This window comes from Rhinopithecus roxellana, chromosome 2 (genome assembly GCF_007565055.1).
Source record: "Rhinopithecus roxellana isolate Shanxi Qingling chromosome 2, ASM756505v1, whole genome shotgun sequence".
Taxonomy (NCBI): domain Eukaryota; kingdom Metazoa; phylum Chordata; class Mammalia; order Primates; family Cercopithecidae; genus Rhinopithecus; species Rhinopithecus roxellana.
In genome coordinates, this window is record NC_044550.1 from 36,868,394 (window position 1) to 36,882,339 (window position 13,946).

The window sequence follows — 13,946 nt, forward strand, 5'->3', positions numbered from 1 at the left end:
TGCGAGGAGTGGGAATGGCAGGTGGGGGGTGAGGTGGGGTGGGGTGTGGGTGTCAGAGGAGGAGGCCCGGTGGGCAACGCCAGATTGAGCTTGACTCTTAGGTAAGAGCTCGGACTGGTGCGGGTCAGTGAGTTATCTGGGAAGACGACGGTGGGGACAGCGTCCCAAGGCGTGGGGCCCAAGGCGCTGGGGTGGGGGCAGGAGTAGGGCCGGAGACCAGTTAGGAGGCTGTGGGAGAAGCGGCGGAAGGCGCCGGGTGCAGGCCCGAACCCAGGGTAGTTTCTGGGGCAGGGCTTCAGGATTTGTCTACGGGCTGGGTCCACCCCCGCTCCTTAGGGCGCCCGGGCGGTGGTGGGGACTTTGGCGCTCGGTTGCCCCGGCGACGGCGTCCGGCGGGCGGAGTCGCAGGCGCGGGAGGGGGTCCCCGCCGGGTAGCGACCAAGAACCCACCAAGCACCCCCCTCCTGCCCTCCCCCGACTACAAAGCCTCGCAGAGCGTCCTAACCGTTGCCCACGCGGCTCGTGAAGACCTGGCAGCGTCCCGAGGGCCACAGCCGCGAGGAGGGAGGGGCGCGGGGGAGGGGCGCGGGGGGGCGCGGGGGAGGGGCGCGGGGGAGGGGCGCGGACAGCTTCCGGCGCTGCAGCCGAGGAGGAGGAGGAGCCGCCCCCGCCGCCTCCGCAGGTCTTAGGGGCGGAGAGTGGGTAGCCGCGGCGTCCCAGCCGCCAGGTCGACGCAGGTGGGGGCGCTGCGCCCGCCGGAGCCCCGCGGAGATGCGGCCGGTGTCTTAGGATTAGGTGTTGGTTGCAGGTACAAGCGGGGCGCGGCCCGTGAGACGAGGATGGTGGGGTGGGAGTGGGGTTCTTCTGAGGACCGGGAGCAACTCGTGTTCATTTTCTGGAATCTTCCAGTGCCTCGTGTTTGTTCTGCACATGGTAGATGCCCAATAAATTGTTTCTTTGCTGGAATGAACTGCTGTTGTTTTCAGGGATCGCAAGACCCCTGGGGACGGTGGCGCTGAAACCTGGACCTTGAAGAACACAGGGGCCTGTGCAAAATAATTTGATTTGTGGGGAAGAGAATCACTGAGTAACCTGTCCCAACATGACTGCCAACTGTATCTGGCGCGCCGCCGCGAACAGGGGGAGGAGATGGGGAAGACTTGGCGGTAAAGAGGACAGCCTCGCATCCAAGACGGAATGGTGTTAAACGCCGGCGGGAGGTCCCTTAGAGCTTGAGCCTTGTCTATAAACCACATGTGGGGGTCAGAGCTTTCCCCCATTATCAGCATCAATCAGCAGCACAGTGAATTCTGGAAAGTCTCCATCCTTTTCCACAGCACTCTGCTCCAGGCCCCACTCAGGCTGCTCCAGGTTTTGTTTGTGCCTCATGCTGAACTCCAAGGTTAGGGGAAAGTAGAAGTGAGGTCGGCTGTTGCCCAGGTTTTTTGACCGGCAACCAATTCTTGCTGCTTCTCTCAGCAGCCGATTAAAGTGGGGGCGGGGGGGGAGGGGGCAGGGGCGGTCGCAGGGGAAGGACCAGGGCTTCCACATATCCCAGCGACATGCTAGGTAGTACTGTTTCTCTGCGGAAACTCATCAGGTAGGGGTGGAGGAGTAGTGAGAGAGATGTGGTCCTCCTATCTCCGTACTGCGCTCATTGTTTTTAATCTTAGTATGGTTATCTTGTGTTGTGGGTGAAATGGTTTCCATGCCATAGAGATAATATTATACTCCCAAAACAAATTGAAGACAGCAATTTATTTGTATGTATGCAAAGCTCTTACTGTTGTTGTGCATTTACAATGAGTACTCAGTGTTATCTAGAATGTTATGAGTGAGCCACTTTAGACCTCCACCGTTTATTAAACAGAGCCTCTTGTGATCCACCCGTCCCCCAGCTAGGTGGCCCCAAATTATATGGTAGGCTGAGCAGTGGCCACTCAAATATATCAGGTCCTAATCCCTGAAACCCGTTTATGTTACCTTATAAGGGAAAAGTGCCTTTGCATATGTGATTAAGTAGCTTGAAATGGAGAGATTATCGTGAATTATCTAGGTGGATCCTAAATGCAAACGCAAAGGTCCTGAGAGAGAGAGAGAGAAGCAGACTTGATATAGGCCGAAGAGAAGGCAATATGACCACAGAGGCAGATACTGGAGTGATGTGACCACAAGTCACCAAATGCCCGGCAGCCAATAGAGCTAGAAGAGACAAGGAACTGATTCTCTTGCAGAGCCTCCAAAGGTGGAGGGAGCCCTGCCAACGCTATGCTTTCTTCCCCATGAGATGGATTTTGGACTCCTGGCCTCCATAATTATGAAAGAATAAGTTGCTGCTGTTTTAAGCTACCGAGTTTGTGATAATTTGTTATGGAAACTGTAGGGAACTAACACATATAAGCGTGCTCATAAATCACATAGCATACTGTACTGATGAATAGTTTACAGGTCTTCAGCTGGGGCAGTAGTGGGGTGCAATAGTGGAGATCACTGTATATTTATCTGAATCCTGTAAATCCTAAAGAAAGGATTTGAATAGGGAATTTGGTAAGAAAAGAAATTTAAGTGGTGCATAGGAAGGAGGTAGTCTGCCATTTAAAGCAATTTTTTTTTTTTTTTTTTTTTTTTTTTTTTTTTTTTTTTTTTTTTTGAGACGGAGTCTAGCTCTGTCGCCCAGGCTGGAGTGCAGTGGCGCGATCTCGGCTCACTGCAAGCTCCGCCTCCCGGGTTTACGCCATTCTCCTGCCTCAGCCTCCCGAGTAGCTGGGACTACAGGCGCCCGCCTCGTCGCCCGGCTAGTTTTTTGTATTTTTTAGTAGAGACGGGGTTTCACCGTGTAAACCAGGATGGTCTCTATCTCCTGACCTCGTGATCCACCCGTCTCGGCCTCCCAAAGTGCTGGGATTACAGGCTTGAGCCACCGTGCCCGGCCTAAAGCAATTTTTTAAGAGTATTCCTGGCCGGGCGCGGTGGCTCAAGCCTGTAATCCCAGCACTTTGGGAGGCCGAGACGGGCGGATCACAAGGTCAGGAGATCGAGACCATCCTGGCTAATATGGTGAAACCCCGTCTCTACTAAAAATACAAAAAACTAGCCGGGCGAGGTGGCGGGCGCCTGTAGTCCCAGCTACTCGGGAGGCTGAGGCAGGAGAATGGCGTAAACCCGGGAGGCGGAGCTTGCAGTGAGCTGAGATCCGGCCACTGCACTCCAGCCTGAGTGACAGAGCGAGACTCCGTCTCAATAAAAAAAAAAAAAAAAAAAAAAAGAGTATTCCTATTAAAATATGACTGTTTACTCTGGCTAAACAGAATAAAGGTAAAAAGTGGCAAAGGCTTTGTCCTTACCTTAGCTGAATCATTATTGATTATCCATCATATGTATATTAAATAAAAGTTGCAGACCCCTGGGGATTGAGGTCCAGGCCTGGGGAAAAGAGGGAATGCAGAAGTGCTTCCGTGTGTTAAAATATGGCTAAAAGCAACCACTAGTCATCTGGAATACAGACACTTTGGAGTTTTCAGGATACAGGAAAATTCAGTGTTCAAGTTTAGTGATTCACTTTGGGGACCCAGGCAGCTAATTTACACTTCCCGCTTTCCTTGATATGGTTTGGCTGTATCCCCACCCAAATCTCATCTTGAATTGTAGCTCCCACAATTCCCTGTGGGAGGGACCCAGTGAAAGGTAATTGAATCATGGGGGCAGGTCTTTCCTGTGCTGTTCTCGTGATAGTGAATAAGCCCCCACAAGATCTGATGGTTTTATAAAGGGGAGTTCCCCCGCACAAGCTCTTTCTTGCCTGCCGCCACATAAGACTTCCTCCCTTGCTCTTCCTCCATGATCGTGAGGCCTCCCCAGCCATGTGAAACTGAGTCCATTAAACCTCTTTTTTCTTTATAAATTACCCAGTCTTGGGAATGTGTCTATCAGCAGTGTGAAAACAGACTAATGCACTCCCCACATCTGCTTGCTTTTCAAACTACTTTGTAAGGTATAATTTACATACCATAAAATTCACCTGTTTTAAGTGGACAGTCCAGTGATTTTTAATAAACTTACTGAATTGTACAATCAGCACACAGTTCAGTTTTAGAACATTTCCATCATCCAAAAATGATCCCTCGTACCCATCTGTAGTCATTCTCCATTCTCAACCCCAGCACCATCTACTTTTAATGTCTGACCCGCTTCAGAATTAGGTTTTAGTCCCTTTGTTGGACGGCTCCAGTGGATTTATGACTACTGGCCCCAGCTTCTCCTAGTGTATTCTCTACTCCGCCGCTGGAGGATCATATGCCCTTGATTAAAATCCTCCAGCGCTTTGCGTTGCATTTAGAATAAGCCCCAAAGTCTTCAGTATGTGGCCTTTTCAAGGACCCATGAGCTCTACGTCCACCAACCTCACTAACATCTTCTCAGGATAGTTTAGGAAAGGAAGTGATAAGCACAGTGTTCCTTTTGGCATGACACACAGTTGGCCTCCATTAGAAGCCCTTTCATCCCCACTTAGCTACCCTGCAACCTCGTTAGCCTTCTTCATTGGGAGTCAGTGAACACTGAGCTCTTCTTATCTTTGGGCCTTTGTGATGGCATTTTCTTTTAAGAAGTTACCCCTGGCCCCTGTGAGGCTGACTCCTTTCTGTCATTCAGTTCAATGCCACCTCCTTAGAAGGGCCTTCCCTCACCCAGCTTAACTAGAGGAGCTGTGTTAGTCTGTTTTCGCGCTGCTAAGACATACCCGAGAGTGGGAAGAAAAAGAGGTTTAATTGGACTTACAGTTCCACATGACTGTGGAGGCCTCAGAATCATGGTGGGAGGCGAAAGGCACTTCTTACATGGCAGCAGTAAGAGAAAATTACCTCCCCCTGGGTCCCTCCCACAACACGTGGGAATTCTGGGAGATACAATTCAAGTTGAGATTTGGGTGGGGACACAGGCAAACCATATCATTCCACCCCTGGCCCCTCCAAATCTCATGTCCTCATATTTCAAAACCAATCATGCCTTACCAGCAGTCTTCCAAAGTCTTAACTTATTTCAGCATTAACCCAAGTCTGCAGTCCAAAGTCTCATCTGAGATGAGCTAAGTCCCTTCTGCCTACGAGCCTGTAAAATAAAAAACAAGCTAGTTACTTCCTCAATACAATGAAGGCTGTGTTGGGTAAATACAGCCATTCCAAATGGGAGAAATTGGCCAAAACAAAGGAGTTACAGGGCCCATACAAATCCGAAATCCAGCAGGGCAGTCAAATTTTAAAGCTTCAAAATGATCTCCTTTGACTACAGGTCTCACATCAAGGTCAACCTGATGCAAAAGGTAGGTTCCCATGGTCTTGGACAGCTCCAACCCCTGTGGCTTTGCAGGGTACAGCCTTCCTCCCAGACACTTTCATGGGCTGGTGTTGAGTGTCTGCAGCTTTTCAGGTGCATGGTGCAAGGTGTTGGTGGATCTACCATTCTGGGGTCTGGAGGATGGTGGCCCTCTTCTTACAACTCCACTAGGCAGTGCCCCAGTAAGGACTCTGTGTGGGGGTTCCAACCCCACATTTCCCTTCAGCACTGCCCTAGCTGAGGTTCTCCATAAGGGCCCCACCCCTACAGCAAACTTTTGCCTGGGTATCCAGGCATTTCCATACATCTTCTGAAATACAGGCAGAGGTTCCCAAACCTCAATTCTTGAGGCCTATGCACCTGCAGGCTTAATACCACATGGAAGCTGCCAAGGCTTGGGGCTTCCACTCTCTGAAGCCACAGCCCGAGTTGCACATTGTCTGCTTTCAGCCATGATTGGAGCAGCTGGGACACAGGGCACCAAGTCCCTAGGCTGCACACAGCACAGGGACCCTGGGCTCAGCCCACAAAACCACTTTTTTCTCCTAGGCCTCTGGGTCTGTGTTGGGATGGGCTGCCATGAAGGTCTCCAACATGTCCTGGAGACATGTTCCCATGGTCTTGGGGATTAACATTACATTACTTGCTACTTATGCAAATTTCTGCAGCCGGCTTGAATTTCTCCCCAGAAAATGGATTTTTCCTTTCTATCACATAGTCAGGCTGCAAATTTTCCAAACTTTTATGCTCTGCTTCCCTTATAAAACTGAATGGCTTTTAACAGTACCCAGGTCATCTCTTGAATGGTTTGCTGCTTAGAAATTTATCCTGCCAGATACCCTAAATCATCTTTCTCAAGATCAGAGTTCCATAGATCTTTAGAGAAGGGGCAAAATGCTACCAGCCTCTTTGCTAAAGAATAGCAAGAGTGACCTTTGCTCTAGTTCCCAATAAGTTCCTCATCTCCATCTGAAACCACCTCAGCCTGGACCTTATTGTCCATATTGTTATTAGCATCTTGGGCAAAGCCATTCGACAAGTCTCTAGGAAGTTCACATTTTCCTGTCTTCTTCTGAGCCCTCAAAACTGTTCCAATCTCTTCCTGTTACCCGGTTCCAAAGTCGCGCCCACATTTTCGGGTATCTTTTCAGCAATGCCCCACACTACTAGTACCAATTTACTGTATTAGTCCGTTTTTATGCTGCTGATAAAGATATATTCGGAAGAAGAAAAAGAGGTTTAATTGGAGTTACAGTTCCACATGGCTGGGGAGGTCTCAGAATCATGGTGGGAGGCGAAAGGCACTTCTTACATGGCAGCAGCAGAAGAAGCAAAAGTGGAAACCCTGATAACCCCATCGGATCTCATGAAATTTAGTCACTATCACAAGAATAGCACAGGAAAGATCGGCCTCCATGATTCAATTACCTCCTCCTTGGTCCCTCCCACGCACGTGGGAATTCTGGGAGATGCTGTTCAAGTTGAGATTTGGGTGGGGACACAGCCAAACCATATCAGGAGTCTCAACTCCATCTCTCTGTATACCACTATCCTGTGTTATTTTCTTTATTGTACTTGACAACTCCCCAAAATTATATTTGTGATTTTTTTTGCCCCTTAGTGCCTTTCTTTCCCCATTGGAATATAAATTCATGAGGATAGAAACTTGATTGGTCTTGATTTTAAACAGCTCTATTTCTAGTATTTATAGAAACACTATATTCATAGCAATAACATATTGTAAACTATCTAAATGCCAGCAACAGTAATTAATAGTTATCAAAGCCCTGCTATGTGTGCCGCTCCATGTGCTAAGTGCTTTGTATGCATGAATTCTTTAGTTGAAGCTTGCCACTTTTGATATGGGAAGAGTAAGGGGAGCATGTCCTTCAAATATAGTCCTCTGCATTATTTTTGCAGAGACATTGGGTAGTTTTCTTTTTTTCTTATTAGAATGCTGAAATTTAAAACTGGATCAATGTGCATTGCCACCAGTAATATCCCTAAAAGCCAAACTGGAGAGGTTTTTGCTGAGAGGGTAAGGAGGGACAAAAAGAACAGTACAAATAAAAGCAGAGTCCTAAAAGAGCATGACCCACTGAGGGCACAGCAAGTAAGACATCTATTGGGGCACAGTGTATGTCAGGGAGTGGCCAGAGAATGAACTGGTAAGTGGGTTAGGCCACATCTAAAGGGCAAGCCTAAGAGTGCTAGTCTTAGTTCAAACCTTAGTCTTTGAGCAAGACAGCAAGATGGCTCTGGTTTTATAGGAAACTTTTAATGATTTTAAGAGACTAAAACTAGAAAGATCATTTTGAGATACTTTGTAGTAGGCCTGTTAAGAACTGATGAAAGCATGAAAATACAATGGGAGTAAAATGAACTAAGTTGCATATTCAAGGATTCTGTCCTTATGACTTGTGACCCCACCTAAGTCTTCTTTACTGAGTTAAAAGATATTACATATTTAAACTTAACAGAATATGATGATTAATTGGATATGGAATTTGAATTGATGAAGTTATTTGAAATACCCAAGAAAGAAGGTTTAGTGAGGAGAAGAAGAGAGCAGATTTGGGATAAGATGAATTTAATACTACTGTAAATATATATGCAGAAATGTTAAAGGAAAAAAACTTAGCTGGGAATGGTGGCTCATCCCTGTCCTAGCACTTTGGGAGGCTGAAACAGACAGATCCCCTGAGTTCAGGAGTTCAAGACCAGCCTGGCAACATGGCAAAACCCCGTCTCTACTAAAAATACAAAAATTAGCCAGGCGTGGTGGTGTGCGGCTGTAGTCCCAGCTACTTGGGGGGCTGAGGTGGGAGGATCGCTTGAGCCACCACTGCACTGCAGCCCGGGTGACAAAGTGAGACCCTATCTCAAAAGAAAGAAAGAAAGAAAAAGTAAAAACTTTATTATAATTTATCTAGAGCCAAACATTTTTAACAAAATAGCATGAGACTTGCTGGAAGCAGTAGAATTGTTCCTATCTGGCTTTGCTGTTGACTGACATCACTTGTGAGAAGTCATATTTTGGGTCAGTTTTTTGTTGGATGTTTTCCATGGGAAATCATAGAATGTCCAAATTGGAGAAGATTTTAGAGATTTTCTAGTCCAACACTCTACCCAAGAAAGCATACTAGTGGCAGTTGCCGTTTCAACAAGTGCTCACCCATTCTTATCTTCAGCACCTCTCAAGGAAGCCCTCTAGGTATATATTCAGGGTACTGTAGTTTTTAGAAAATCCATCTCCACCTTGAACTAAACTCTGCCTCTCATTACTTCTGTTCATTAGTCTGAATTCTGCACATAGAATATATTCATTTTTTTCTTTTTCTTTCTTTCTTTTTTTTTTTTTTTTGAGACGGACTCTCGCTTTGTTGCCCAGGCTGGAGTGCAGTGGCGCATCTCGGCTCACTGCAAGCTCCGCCTCCCGGGTTCACGCCATTCTCCTGCCTCAGCCTCCGAGTAGCTGGGACTACAGGCCCGTACCCCCAGGCCTGGCTAATTTTTTGTATTTTTAGTAGAGACAGGGTTTCACCGTGTTAGCCAGGATGGTCTCGATCTCCCGACCTCGTGATCCGCCCTCCTCGGCTTCCCAAAGTGCTGGGATTACAGGCGGGAGCCACCGCGCCCGGCTTCTTTTTCTTTTTTTTTTTTTGAGACAAGGTCTCACTCTGTTGCCCAAGCTGGAGTGCAGTGGTTTGATCATGGCCCACTGTGGCCTCGACCTCCTGGGCTTAGGTGATACTCCTACCTCAGACTCCTGAGGAGCTGGGACTACAGGTATGGCCCACCATACCCAGCTAATTTTTAAAATTTTTTGTAGAGGTGGGATCTCACTATATCGTCCAGGCTGGTCTCAAACTCCTGAGCTCAAGCAATTCTCCCTCCTTGGCCTCCCAAAGCGCTGGGATTACAGGCTCATTCATTTTTTAAATGTGGAAAAGCTGCTTACATTCCACCAAGATATTCCAAAAATTTTGGTTGTTTATCATTTCGGTATACCTGCTTAAAATATATAGACCTGTTTTGACTCACCAGACAGAAGTTTCTCTACCCAATTACTTCTCTAACCAAGCACAAGTGATGTTGCCTGGTCAAAAGCATTTCCAAACAGTGAAACACAGTTAAAATGGTCAGAAGATATTTAACTGGTCTATTTAAGTCAGTTTGGACTGTATCTGGAGAAAGGTCAGGTCTGAGAATATTGTTATTAGGTCATATGTGCCTATAGGTTTACTTGCTACATTATCTTGATAGTGCCAGTGAGATCTGTACCAGTAAAATTAGAACTGGGCTAATAGCGTATAATTAAACACATTTTGTTGTAAAAACATGATTTAGATAAGTGCTATAGGCTATATTTTTCTTTGAGACGGCGTCTCGTTCTGTTCTCCTGCCTCAGCCTCCGAAGTAGCTGGGATTACAAGCATATGCCACCACACCCAGCTAATTTTGTATTTTTAGTAGAGATGGGGTTTCCCCATGTTGGTCTCAAATTCCTGGCTTCTAGTGATGTGCCCACCTCAGCTTCCCAAAGTACTGGGATAACAGGCGTAAGCCACCACGCCTGGCCTATAGGCTGTTTTTTAAAATTTTTTTTGTAGAGGCAAAGTCTTACTATGTGGCCCAGGCTGATCTCAAACTCCTGGCCTCAAGCAATCTTCCTACCTCAACCTCCCAAAGTGTTGGGATTACAGGTATTAGCCACCATGCCTGGCCTGCTGTAGGCTATTAAAATGTACTTTCACGTAAAAGGAAAAAAATAACACTTCTTTTGCCATTGTTATATGTGTGTTTTACATATTGTCAGGATCTTCAGTGATGAACATGAATTTGTAAATTGAACTTTTGAAATAATAAATTTCAGTTAATGAAATATATATAAATGAGCAGATTTTAAATATTTTGTTTTTTCAGGTATTAATAGAATAAGTGAAAATAAGAATATCCAGAAGTTAAGGTAACTTTTGTTTTACTTCTAGTTATATTTAAGAATTGTGAACATATACAACTGATACACTATTTTATCTGTATCTATATCTGATTTATTTTAGAAAACCTAAAGCCTTGAACTTGATGGATGCCTGGGCCAGAATATAAATATATCATAGGCCTTCAATATAAAAGCTGCAAGAGCTTGCTTTATCTTTGTGGTTTTCAGACTATGTTCAGTGGAGCCCTCTGTGTTTCATAGAGGTGTTTCTGGGGCAGAGAGGAGGGTATGTGGGGCTCAGAAGATTTAAAGAAACATTTCCACTGCTTAAGAAGGGTTTGAAAAACACAACTATAATTTCATTTAGTAAGCGTGGAAATTGACACTCAGAGATATGAAAAGGTCTGCCCATGCCCTCACAGTTAACTGATGACAGAATTAAGTTTCCTGATTCTAAGTTCTGTGCTTCTTCCATATTGCCTCCCTACTAGATGGTATTATGTATGGGTGAAATGTGATCATAAATAGCTTAATTCCGTATTACATTATACTAGTCCCTGTGTTCAGTCAATGCAGATTAAACCCATTTTCTTTTCTGTTAGTGGGCCTATATGTAATGTAATATAGCGCTTTATTATGGGAAAGTGAGTTAGTTTACATACACTGCTTAAGTTATAAAGATAGTATTGGGATTTGGGGGTGTTTTTTTGCTTTTGTTTTTTTGAGATGGGATCTTGCTCTGTTACCCAGGCTGGAGTGAAGTGATCATGGCTCATTACAGCCTTGAACTCCTGGGCTCAAGGGATCCTCTCACCTCACCCTTCCATGTAGCTGGGACTACAAGCAAGTACCACCGTGCCCGGCTAATTTTTTCATTTTTTGTAAAGACAGAGTCTCACTCTGTTGACCAGGCTGGTCTCTAACTCTTGGGCTCAAGGGGTCCCCGCCCACCTTGGCTTCCCAAAGTGTTGGGATTACAGGCGTGAGCCACTGCACCCTGCCAGATCGTATTGTTATTCACGTTATTGCTATCCAATTGTTTGGTACTTTATATGTGTTGAGGCAGTTACTATATAGGAAGGCCTGCAGTTACTATGTAGGAAGACCTGTGCGTGAGTTATCTCAGTTAACTCTTATTCTTTTAAGGTATATACCCTTTTACCTTTTAAACTGTATACTTTTATCTCCCCCTATAGTCGTAAGAGGTTAAATATTGTTCTCAATGTAACACAGCTAGTAGATCACAGAGCTAGGATTGCAACATCCAGAGACTTGAAAAAGTGTGATTGAGAAAACAGACACTGAGAGCATGTGAAGTTAATAAGCAGCTAACAGCAATTCAGGTAGTACAATGCTGTTCAGCATGAATGGTTCTCCTTATTGTGTTTCTGAGATTGTACCAGCCCAGATATGTTTATTTGAATCAGTCTTGAGGTACCTCAGAATTTCCCAAGGAAAACATACCTGCAGACTGGTTCTGGAAGAATACAGACCAGTTCTGTAAGATCCCCAGTCTCAGGTTTCTGTGGAAGGTAGGGTGGTTCATCATCCTAGGAGCTTGAGTCAGTTGAAGAATCCAGGAAGATAAATAGAACATACATTATAAGTCATCTGTACCCAATCAAAATAGAGCTTGGGCCAGGTGTGGTGACTCACTCCTGTAATCCCAGCACTTTGGGAGGCCAAGGCAGGCGATCACTTGAGGCCAGGAGTTGAAGACCAGCCTGGCCAACACGGTGAAACCCTGTCTCTACTAAAAATACAAAAATTAGTTGGGCGTGGTGCCACATCCCTATAATCTCAGCTACTCAGGAGGCAGAGGTGGGATAATTGCTTGAACCCAGGAGGTGGACATTGCAGTGAGCCGAGATCGCACCACTGCACTCCAGCCTGGCGACAGAGCAAGACTCTGTCTCAAAAAAAAAAAAAACGGATTCTAAATCAGTTATTCATTCTGTGATAGTCACATGAGAGGTCTGCCTTAACTAGTAGCCATACGAAAAGAAATCAAGGTGAGGATTATTCACACTAGGAAAAGTATAAGTGCATACCTACCAGGGTCTTTCGAATCCAAGGAGGAGGAGTCAGAACCCAGGAGATACTTTTAAATGTTTTATCTCAACTATATAACAAAGCCTAAGGCTTTAGGTAATTTTCCTCCAAAAGTTCCCTCTTTGTGGTCTGTGGTTTCTTAGACTCTTTTTTTTTTTCCTGCAACATTCCAATCAAATAACTAGAGTAGAATCGTTACATAGATATTACTTTTTATTTTATTTTATTTTATTTTTTGAGACAGAGTCTTGCTCTCTTGCCCAGGCTGGAGTGCAGTGGCACGATCTCTGCTCTCCACAAGCCCCGCCTCCCGGGTTCACGCCATTCTCCTGCCTCAGCCTCCCAAGTAGCTGGGACTACAGGTGCCCACCACCACGCCCAGCTAATTTTTTGTATTTTTAGTAGAGATGGGGTTTCACCATGTTAGCCAGGATGGTCTCTATCTCCTGACCGCGTGATCTGCCCACCTTGGCCTCCCAAAGTGCTGGGATTACAGATGTAAGCCACTGCACCTGGCCTAGATACTACTTTTTAGAAATGTAAGGCTCCTTTTAATGTGAACTTGTTCATAATTTTAAATCAGGCAGAACTGTTCAAAATAGACCTTGGGCATATCAGAAGAGGCCAATGTCTCACCTCTGTATTTTACTCAGAGATTTAAAATAAACACATGTAAGTTCGTGTTATGATCCCCAGTTCAACCAAGTGCAGAGCTTTTTTTAAACAGTTTTATGATTTACCAAAGCAAAAAACCTTGCTTTTTCTAGAAATCTTTAATCATTTCATAAGCTTTATGCCTGAAAATAGGAAAAATATTTCAATTCCTATAGTGTCACAAAAGTAGAGAAACACTGATGTCTTGACCAAATTGAGGATATATGGTCAGTCTAAAATAGTGAAAATGAATTACAAATATTATTTAAATGCAGATTTTCACTACTCTAGAATACACACACAAAATAACTACCAGCATTGGCAACAGAGGTACTAAGCCTCCTCTTCACAAATGAATGGTTGCTTTAAAACTCTATTTTAAGTGAATAAACCTGTGCTGTCTTCTATACACTACTAATTTTCTAAGAAAAAAATTCCCCTTTGAAGGACTGCTGCTTTCCAACAGCCTGTTATGAATAACACAAGCATTCATACTGAGTTATGATAACACAAGCATTCATCATCTTACATCGAAGTAAACAAGTGTGGTTTCAACATCAGAATATTCTAAAGCCAAACCTTCCTCTTTCTTCTTTTCTCTACTCTCTAACTTCTAGTTTCAGTTCTGCCTCGGTCTTAGATTCTGTTTCCTGCTTAATACTAAAGTCTTTGATAGTGAATTACTATATGATTTGCCAGTATTTGGTTGTGGTTCTATACCTCTCCTACTCATTTCTTTGTGCTTCTGATTGATCTCTAATTCATGATAACATTACTCAGCAATTTGAACTTTCTTAGTGTCATTCGTTATCCTGAAGAATCCCAAAATGTATCATTTTAGTGTATCAATAAAATTATACAATAAACATTCACAGTGAAACTCGTTTAAATGAGAAGTCATGCTTCTTGTACACAGCATAGAGTCGTTTTTTATAAGCCAATTTGAAAATCCTTTTCTTTCAATAGG

At 44.8% G+C, this 13,946-nt stretch overlaps 1 protein-coding gene across 1 annotated transcript in view; it reads left to right on the plus strand.

Moving 5' to 3' along the window:
* The first annotated feature begins 667 nt into the window (after positions 1-667).
* Positions 668-13,946, plus strand: part of CCDC158 (coiled-coil domain containing 158) — a 122,429-nt gene continuing 109,150 nt past the window's right edge. The window contains exons 1-2 of the mRNA XM_030922170.1: positions 668-808; positions 10,258-10,300. The gene's annotated coding sequence lies outside the window, so the exon portion shown is untranslated. The remainder of the gene's footprint in view (positions 809-10,257; positions 10,301-13,946) is intronic.